Source organism: Schistocerca gregaria, chromosome 2 (assembly GCF_023897955.1).
Source record: "Schistocerca gregaria isolate iqSchGreg1 chromosome 2, iqSchGreg1.2, whole genome shotgun sequence".
NCBI lineage: Eukaryota > Metazoa > Arthropoda > Insecta > Orthoptera > Acrididae > Schistocerca > Schistocerca gregaria.
The window spans coordinates 1,053,229,075-1,053,240,076 of NC_064921.1; the positions used below are offsets into that span (position 1 = coordinate 1,053,229,075).

General features: G+C 38.7%; 1 pseudogene; it reads right to left on the reverse strand.

Moving 5' to 3' along the window:
* Positions 1-5,504: 5,504 nt before the first annotated feature.
* LOC126337440 (5S ribosomal RNA) lies at positions 5,505-5,622 on the reverse strand (annotated as a pseudogene).
* Positions 5,623-11,002: the final 5,380 nt, after the last annotated feature.

The following is an 11,002-nucleotide window of genomic DNA, read 5'->3' on the forward strand; positions in this document are numbered from 1 at the left end:
AGCTCAACGAGCACTGCTCTGCTTTCTGTCCAGTTGATCAACAGCAGACGACCTGGCAACTTAGCTTCTACTTCATAGCGGGCTGGCCATTACCGACTTTGCCTTTGTTACTTCATTCATACTTTGTCCAACTACTAGTAACTGTTAGCTTGATACATGGACAACAGCTTCGCACCTACGTGCTCATCTTTACCAAAAGTTACGTATGTCATTGACTAATATTCTCTATCAAATGTGCTTTTACTTCATATGCAGAATCGAAGTGCTTTACCTCTCCTGCTCCTACTCGCCTCCTTCATTGGGCCTATTCTGCAAATCACAGGAGCAGACCCACACGCCACCTTCCAAGCAGGATACAAAACTATATCTTGTGAACCCAGATGGCGGAGCAAATTTTAAATAGTTTCTGGGAAGTATCTGAGGTCTTTTGCAAGCCGCCATTCACACACACACACACACACACACACACACACACACACAGTAAAGTAAATCACAGATAATTATAGTTTGACAAAAATTTTGTATACTTTTAAACACAATGTGATTATCGGAACTAGTCAATGAACATGGAATGACTAATACAGGCCTAACGTCGAATCAATTTTTTTTTACTCCTGTTTGTGTTACAGGTGTTTACTGAAACTTGGCTATGTGAAAGTATAATTCTCCAGCTGACAATGTGGAAACATTTGAACATAAAAATGACATTTATGGACGAACCTTTCCGGGGGGCCTGTGCTGTCTGGAAATGGAAAAACTGCTAAATGAATATTTTCTTGCATGTGAGAAGACATGAAGTGACAAAAGCACAAAATCCAGTAAACAAAGATAATAGTCGTATTTGCGATGAAACAAAATTCAAGAAAATACAATGATCATTGTTAATTAGTAATTGTGTAAAGACTGTGATAATCACTCCTGTTAGATTACTTGGAGGAATAAGATGCAAACTTACACGCTAACCTTTTAATTCGGAATGGAAAGGTCTGTGATGTAATAATTTCTGTTTTTTATCTCTGAATATAATTATTGTTCGTTGTCATAAAATAACTTATTTTATTTAATGTTCATATGTGTGTAAATCACCTTTCTCTTGCCGTTTTCAGTGTATCAGATGTGTTAATTGTTGATAGCCATTGCTACAACATTCTTAAAATTCGCCTAAGCTTGGTGTGCCGCCCACAAATTCGCAAAGGACTGAACTCGTGAATCAGGTGCAGTAAAATTTGCAAGCAATGCACACACGGTCAGAATTTTAAATTATTTCAAGTATACCAACATGCAACTAGTCAAATTGCTTAAAGTACCACGTAGCTCATTTTCTTTACTCTTTCCAACTACTTTATCGGTGTGGTGCAAGCCATCAGCAGGTGTACATACAGAAACCACATTTGCCCTGAAAACAAAATAGCTCATATTCTACTGTTTAATTTGCTGCTTAGGAGAATAGTCGTCGTCACACTTTTTAAGCAAATAGTAATTATTGTGATACATTCGACTTCAACTACGTGTACTATTGCGTGAAATTGACATCATTCTGTTACCAGTGTTATATAAACCAACTTACATGAACTGCGTATGAAACTTAAAAGAACTTTTGAGGCAAACGTTTAGAGAATAACAATAAATATTCTTGTTTTACATTTGTTATCAAATGTAGGAAAATTAAAGCGGAACATTTTTGTCTCACCTTATTCATCACATACATTTTTAATAAGTTAGGATTTATCACTAATGTCATTAGTCTGATATAAATACCTTTCTCAATTACCGTAGAAAATTCAGGTAAGAGTGAGATGAATCAGTAGCTAGTTTTCAGTTTTCGGTTCATTACATTTCTTAAAAGTTGGAGTTACTTCAGCTATCTGTAGATTGTGTGGGATATTCATTTACTGTCGTGACCGTCGCATCAGATGTTGTCTATTCACGTTTTTAATGTTGTCTATTCACGTTTTTAATGTGTTGAGAGACAATTGTCTATTTACGTTTTTAATGTGTTGAGAGACAATTCATTATAGCCTCCTTATTTTGTATTTCTTAATGACCTTACTGTATATTTCATTTGTTTGCTGTTACTTGGTGGCAGGTATATGCTTTGTTTGACTGGAATCCCCTTATAGCTACACTGAAGATTGTTGAAATTCTTATTGGCGGTTTTCTTACAGAAGAAACAAATTCAAAAAATTTTTGTGATGTGATATTAGTATTTGATGATACTCTTCTAGGACTTCTGTTGGTATAGTGATAATCCAAACATGTGGCTATACTCTATTTATTCACTTAATTTTTATACCTCATTAATAGCTAGGAACACCGCAAGAACCTGCACTTCCCACTGAACAAAGATAACAATCCAAAAATATTTCACACGCACACCTTGTCACTTGTCTGTTCATAACTGATCTGTTGATCCTCAGGTCACTACATCAGCCCCCACCCCTACCCCACCCCACGCATTCACACACTCCTTTTGAATCCAAGAGCTCCAGGAATGTTGAGAAATAAGTATTTTACTGGTTTACCCACGCTTGTCACTATCACTTGTTGTTGTAGTGTGGGTGATGTAGCTACAGGTGCTCTTGTGTCAGTTGCTCCTCCATGACTCAGTATGAGGCCCTTGTCAGCTGCTTGGGGCGGGAGGTGTGGGAGGAGTAGCCTGAAGATGTAGATGGACAGAGTGGAGGCAGTCAGTCTTTTGAATCCTCTTCCAGGTGTACAGGCTTGAGACACTTTGTAGATAATGTTTTTCCTCAAATCATTCCACCTCATCTTAAAGAGTTTTTTTCCTTCTGGATGATTTTGAATGGTTGGTGTGCAGTGGCTTTAACAGAGGACAGACAGTATCATTCCTCAACCAAACATATGAGGTTTTGTACAAGTCCCTGTGGATGAAAACATTTGATGCCATGTGGCTTAGGTGTAAGGGTGGAGTAGGGCCACATTCTTTTGTAAATATTTCCCCAAGACCTGTGTAAGTTCCTCTTCCTGTGATAACAGTCAAGGGTTTTGTGAGAGTAATTCAGGTGGTAGCACACAAGTGCAGCCTTCAAGGTGTGATGTAGCAACTCCACCTTCTTGTCACTTGTGGGATGATAAGTGGTAGTTCTAATGTGCAGCCAACCACAGAAATGTTCATGGAATAGTAATGACTCAAATGGTCTGCCATGATCTGTAGTAATTTTTTGGGGAATCCCGAATCGGTAAATCCAGCCTATGAGCAATGGGAAAGCCTCTGGGCATCACGTAAAATGGTCCACTAAGGTTAGCAAATAACAAAATAGTTATCGGAGGAAGGCCGTGGGCCAACCAGGCAGCAGGTGTAACTATGGTGCTGAGGGGCGCTGACACATACCTGCTGATCTTGCATGGTCGGCATCTACTACATACAAGTCTGGGCGCACTTGTGACAGTCTTTCTTCAATCACAAATCATGGAGTGCTTCAAAAACTGGCCACTGAAATTGTTGCGGCATGAAATTTTGTGATAGTCAGTTGTTAACAGTAAAATATACTGACCAGTTGGATTCCAGTCATAGAGGAAAAAATACTGCACTACAGAATCATATATTCATTCACCACAGTGTTTAAAGAAAAACTGTAGGGGACCACTGGGAAAAACTTTATAAAGTGAACAGTTAAGATGTAAAATTTAACTTATTCATAAACAGATTCCAACACACTTTAGTCTTGTTTTCGTGTGAAACAACTAGGGCAAAATTTAACAGAAACTAGGATAAGGAACAGAAATATCTTGTATTGTCGAAAGTAAACTCTACGTAATGTGCTGAGTACTCTGTAGTCAACAGTTGAAACCCTATGGCAACAAGTATTTTAAAATCTGCTGGCCTCTTATGTAAAAAATGAAACACTTATTCTGTGTTCAAAAACTCCAAGAATAAGGCAAAATTTGGAAAATTATAAAGAAGAAACAAACAAAAATAATGACCCAAACAAAAATGAATTTCCCATAAAACAGCTGTGAGAGAAATGGAAATGTATTTAAATCATTGGCCCCCAAGTTAAATTATTACTTACTTTGACAGCATACCTTGCATCCACCAATAAACAAACAAATACAGATGCATTATATTTATTGTGGAGACACTGTGTGCACCACCAACAGATCTTAGTATAAAAAAATGCAACCCTTAAGGAAATAGCAAACTTCATCAAACTGCAGAAACATAGTTATTATTATAGATACTTGACATTATGTAATTATAGGGCTATCTTTTCTAACATAGAAACGGAAGTAAAACTTCAAACAACCAGAATGCTGTTGTGCAGTACTTATTGTTATGACCAATTTCAGCAAAACTCGTTGCCATCATCAGAGATTCTGCAGTAAATTTCTGCATCTACCTCTTCATCTATACACTTCAAACCACTGTGAGGTGAATGGCATAGGCTACATCCCATTGTACCAGACTCCTTCATTCTAACAATGTGCAAACATGAACTTGTATAATCAGTACAACATGCGCATCATTATATGTAATAGTAAGTCTATGCTTGCCTTGTTTGTTGTTCTGTTCATGAAGTATCATTCTTTGATGTGACAAGGTACAACATGCATTTGATCAAGATTCAGTGAAACGTACTGCAGAAGATCCTATTCTATTCTGATGATGGCAACGTAGTTTGCTGAAACTGCTAGTTAAAATAAATGCCGTATAGTAGTGATCTTGGCTGTCTCAAGCTGTACTTTTGTTTCCACATAGTTATTTTGTTGGCTGAGATGGTGTTCCTATCAGAATATTAAAATCTTCTGCTGAGTTCTTAGGAAAACGGTATTTTTATAACCAGTTTATGACTTAAGCATATGTGCTGGCAGATCCCATTGTGCTGTAATTCTGCCCATCTATAAAACTGGAAATATGTAAAACAACTCCAACTATTGATCCGTTTCACACATGCCATTATTTTCAAGTTTTTGAGAAAGTGGCCTCTGTTACAATACTCACTCATTAAAACTGTGTGCCCGACCAAGACTCGAACTCAGCGAACACTCCCCTTACGCATTGTAGGGAAAAGCTCAGGTCATGATGATGTAAGGATTGTCATTACCAGATCACAGCTCCAGACTCTTTCCTTTTTGTCCTATCTGGTAAGCGACCCATGACCTGGGTTTCCAGTTGACTTTTCCGAACTCTTACCATTTCCTAAAACCTGATCAGTCCTTTTCCTTCATACCTCTTCCTCCCCATCAATCCTTCTGCCAGAAGAAGGAACCATTGGCTCCAAAAGATTTCATATTTCCATATTATAAGTGTGTTTTCCTGCTGCTAATACTGAACTCCGTCCAAACACACCGTGGAAGGCCCATTGGTACCAACCAGCTGCCGTGTCATCCTCAGCCCACAGGCGTCTTTGGATGCCAATACAGAGGGGCATATGGTCAGCACACTGCTCTCGTGGCTGTATGTCACTTTACAAGACCTGAGCCACCACTTCTCAGTCAAGTAGCTCCTCAGTTTGCCTCACAAGGGCTGAGTGCACCCTGCTTGCCAACAGCATTCGGCACACCGGATGGTCACCCATCCAAGTGCTAGCCCAGCCCAACAGCTGTTAACTTCGGTGATCCGACAGGAACCGGTGTTACCGCTGTGGCAAGGCTGTTGGTGTTCTGCTATTAATTACAGTATATTTCCCTATTTTTGGTGATTTCAAGGAATTTCTTGGTTATCTTGCTTCTTCCATCTTTTTCACATGGTCATACCATTTTAATCTAGACTGGCAGAGTCTTACTATAACCCTGAGTTTTACACCCATTTCATTCATTCATTATCTTATTCTTTTCTATTCTCCTCAGCATAGATATAAGGAACTTCATTTCAGGGGCCAGGATTTGTTCATTCTCCCTCTCCCCCTCCCCCTCTCCCTCTTTGTGAGTGTGAGTGAGTGTGAGCAAGTGAGTGAGGGAGTGAGAGCGCACAGGTTTCCAGTGGGTAGGTTAAAATTAGGAATATAGAAGGTAATGAAGATTGTTAAATCAGTATTGTGTGGTATATGGTTGTCTCAAATGAGGTGTCTTACCAGATTGTAAAACTGGGCAACTTTATGTGGATGGCTTAGAACTTCACTGAGGGTTAAGATTTTATAATCCATTTGTACCTCCCTAGATCATAACATGATTCCTGAACACCATTTCTTTCAATGCAAGTCCATACTGCTCCTTCATCCTACCATGATATCCTCCATCACAATGATCAAGAGCAATGGAGACAAGGCAGTCCCCTGCTGGAATGAACATTTAGTGTCAAACCATTCATTCTCTCCATTTCCTATCCGAACACAGTTTACACTTCCTCTGTAGGGCATCTTCACTTTCTCTGTCAGTGAATTGGGTACATTTCTTCTTTCCGTTCATTCCCTAGTTTTGGATCTTGGGACACTGTAACAGGCTTTGCCTACATCTGGAAAGACTAATCTGGTGCTTTCATCCTTTATGAGATATTGTTACATTAATTTTGTTGTTGCACAGATCAGATCAACTTACCCTTCTTTTTCCTTAACCAATAGTGTTCCTCTTTCAGGAAAGGTTCAGTTATCCTCGAAAGTCTCATTTCTGTGATTTCTTCTAAAAATTTCAATCCATGCAAAAGTAGTGTTATACCTCTATAATTTTGAGGTAGTTTTCTATTACCTTTTATAGATAACGATATAATTAAACATTTAATCCAATCATAAGTGATCTTGTTCTCTCTTCTGACTGTGTTTAACATTCCATAGAACCAGCGGATTCCATGCGTTCTTGCTGCCTTCATCATATCTACATTTTATTCGGCAGCTCTGCATATTTCATTTGCTTCCTCTATTTCAAACCAACTTAATAGTGGTTCTTCTTTCTCATTTCCATTCTTTTTATAATATCTGGTGGTGTTGTCTTTGCCTCCATTCAAGAGTGTATTGAAGTAATCCCCCATTACTAATTGAATATCAGTCATGTTTCTGACTAGACTCTCATCTTTACCTTCATTTACTTTTATGGTTTCTTGGTCACTCCTCGCATTCTTTATTACTTTGTAGGTTTCTTACTGGCATTGCAGTCTTGTGTGAGTTTGTCCGTGAATTCCTCCCAGCATTTGTTTCTCTTATCAGCTGCTACTCGTTTTACAACTAGTTTTTATTGCATCTATTCTTGGATCAGTAGTTTTATGCATTCTTCATTCTTAGAGTCCTCTGGTTTTTGTTTCTTTTTGTCTAGCAGTTTCTTGCTTTGGTTTCTCGTATGCATTTCCTCCTCTAGTCTTTTGTTTCACCATGGTATTTCTTGCTCTCTTACTGTGGTGCTTGTCTTTCCACAAATCTTTGTTGCTTCTCCAGTAAAGGCATCCCTAAATTCTTTCCATTCTTCTTTTCCACTTCTTGCTTCATTTGTTGGTAGTTTATCCCTTATTACTTGTACATTGGCTGGGTTGGAGATTTTCTTCACTTGGGGACTGAAATAAGATTTTCACTTGGTGGCTGAACTTCCCGGGATGGGGACACCTATCCAACAATGCCACACACTCATTTCATTTCATTTTTTGTACATAGGCACTCCACTTTTCCCCTTTTTCTAGCTCCCAGCTGTGTATCTTACGCGTTTTCTTTGCAGTCACACCTTGCTGAGTGCAGTTTGCAAGGTTGTCACTATTAACTTCTGATTGCCTTCCAGGTTTTCACTGGGGATAGCCTTCACATCTGTCACCAATCTACTTGTTCCATCATTTACAGCATAATCAATTAGAGATATACATCTTCCATCCCAGTTGTTTCTTGATGTTTTGTGGCTGTCCGTCTTTTTGAATCATATTCTTGGTAGTCAGTGACTTTCTCCCTGTGTATCCCTGTTTTCATATCCAAATGGGCCATTACATTCTCATCATTCATTCTGTCCTTCCCAACTTGTGCCTCTATGTCTCCTATGATTACTACATTTTTTGTCAAAAAAATCCTTTAGCTGTTACAGAAAGTTCTTGTTGGAAATTATTCTAGCAATTCACTGCATCCTGCACACCTGGATAGTAGGCTGTGCCAGTTTGGTGAAATCCCATCATCCCAGGGATGGAGAATACTAAAAGACACCTGGTACCAGTGCCATCACGGTTGCACCATATTTGTTTGAAAAAAATTAAGTGTTCTGACTTGTTGGTTTATTGCTGTCACATTGTAGAACTGTAGTCAGGGTTTGAAGCATTATAGAATGACTGAAGCATTGATGAGAAGTTGTAAGTACAGGACACTAAAATGGAATTTCCAATCTTAACAACTTTTTTGTATTGTCCCAGTTAGATTTTGCAGTGGATATTATTTAGAGAGAGGCCATAGGTAAAAGGTAGGGCTATATACCAGCAGTTTTTGTGAATAATTTGTGTAAATGTATTTTGGCGAAGAAGTTGAAAGTACTGAATAAGCACTGGATGAGTATACTTTGTACATGGACACACTGGTGGGAATATGTTTCATAATGTGGACCTATTAGGATGATTGTTCCTGCGTGGATTGGCCGTGTGGTTAGTGTCACCATGTCACGAATCGCGCGGTCCGTCTCCCCGGAGGTTCGAGTCCTTCCTCGGGCATGGGTGTGTGTACTGCCCTTAGTGTAAGTTAGTTTAAGTTGTGTGTAAGTCTAGGTACTGATAATCTCAGCAGTTTGGTCCCTTAGGAGTTCACACGCATTTGAACATTATTGGATGAGTGCTATGTTGTAATGTTGAGTGTTCTGTGTGTGTTATGGTACTGAGAGTATTTATGAAATGTGATAATGAAATGTTTGGATTGCCTTCTTGTTATGATGAGAGATTGGTGGTCTTCATGTAATGTTGTATTGACGTGTTATATTGAAGTGTTGTTATGATGTTTAAGATAATGCTGATGCTGAATATATTGTTGTTGATGAAGTCAGGATTACGGAACTTTATTCTGAAGTCTGATATGTCATTTTCATGTGTGTCATATGTTATATGTTATCATGGAATAAGATGGTTTGTGGTGTGTTTAGTGTGGTCTGATGACCGTAAGAAATTTCTATTAGTTACATCTAATAATTTTTTGATAAAATTTGTTGTAGCATAATGAAGTAAAATTATAATGTTGTGTTGTTGCTGAATACCATTATGTACCACCTGGCTGTATAGCTGAAACTGTTCAGATAACATATGGGAGTGCAGTCAAGTAATGTCTTCACCAACTACCTGTATTATGATGGGTGCACATCCTGCCATTTTCAAGGCACAAATGCAATGAGAAAGTGCTGTGTAAGGAAATTTAAAACCTGAGTTGCAGAGCATATGCAGAAAGATAACACAAAAAAACTACTGTAAACACATACGCCACCACACAACCAAAGATGATGAACATCAGAAGTTATCAATAGTGAACATTAATAACTGATGGGTGAGGCAGTGTTATCAGTGTTCCTCTGTGGTTTGCCCAGATGGAGAGCATGATTATATGCAGAAGTTAAGTAAAAACCAGCAACTCTACTTATGAAGTCATTTGCTACTTTAATTTCTACTGCTTTCTTAATAAAATTATCCCAGTAGTTGGTAGTGCGTGACAGAATTTCCTTGTTGTTATACTCTGTAGGATATATGATGAAAAAGCAATGTTCTATGATAGCAGATTTTCTTGGCTGTGGTAAGCGTGTTTTATGATTATGCGCAGTACATCAGTCCTCTACAGTTCTGAGGGGCGACCAATATATGACATGTCACAACTACAAGGAAACTGATAGACTCCCGCCCTAGGCAGACCAAGATCATTCTTTAAAAAATCCAAAAGGACTTCAAATTTAGACACTGTTCAGAAAACATGTTTCACGCCAAATTTCCTTAGAATACAGCCAATTCTGTTGAAAATGCTGCTGTATCAGCTAAAAAGGCCACAGACTTATGTGCCATCTCATTATTATCATCACACAACCTGATTCAACGTTGGTCAATTGCGCATTGCATCTGATCTGTCTTTCTCTATAATCCCTGAGGTAAGGTGATTCTGAGATGAGCTAACACAGCTGACAAACTTTCAGCATCTGAGAAGATGTGGGAATAAAGTTCAACCTCACAGTAACATTGCTGAGATAAGAGTTTTGTTCCAATGTTTTTCAAATTTGTGAATCATATTGATTCTCCCACACAAATAACATCAAGCAGCATGCTCTTGTTCATGAAAAGATCCATTATATTCACTGACAGTTGGATTTTATTTCCAAGGAATTATTTCAGCTTCATTTAGTGATTGTATAAAGGAGTCATTCCAATCCCGGGAGCGGAAAGACTTCCCTTAGGGGAAAAAAAAGGACAGGTGTACACACACACACACACACACACACACACACACACACACACACACACACACACACATATATCCATCCGCACACACAGACACAAGCAGACATATTTAAAGGCAAAGAGTAAGGGCAGAGATGTCAGTCGAGGTGGAAGTACAGAGGCAAAGAAGTTGTTGAAAGACAGGTGAGGTATGAGCGGCGGCAACTTGAAATTAGCGGACATGTCTGCTTGTGTCTGTGTATGTGCGGATGGATATGTGTGTGTGTGTGTGTGTGCGCGAGTGTACACCTGTCCTTTTTTTCCCCCTAAGGGAAGTCTTTCCGCTCCCGGGATTGGAATGACTCCTTACCCTCTCCCTTAAAACCCACATCCTTTCGTCTTTCCCTCTCCTTCCTGAAGAAGCAACCATCGGTTGCGAAAGCTAGTAATTCTGTGTGTGTGTTTGTGTGTTTTGTTCTTGTGCCTGTCTGCCGGCGTTTTCCCGCTTGGTAAGTCTTGGAATTTTTGTTTTTAATATATTTTTATTTCTTTTGTTGTACATGTGGTTAAAATGATTTTCCTCAAATAATTTTTGTTTGCTGTGTACAAAGATTATAATTTCATAAATGTATATCGAGGGAACTGTTAGGATTTGCAGGTTCCGAAATAATGGGCGACAAGATTCTGTTTGTTGTGCACCACACATGTATCTTATAATTTTCTTTTGCAGATTCAGTATTCAAGATA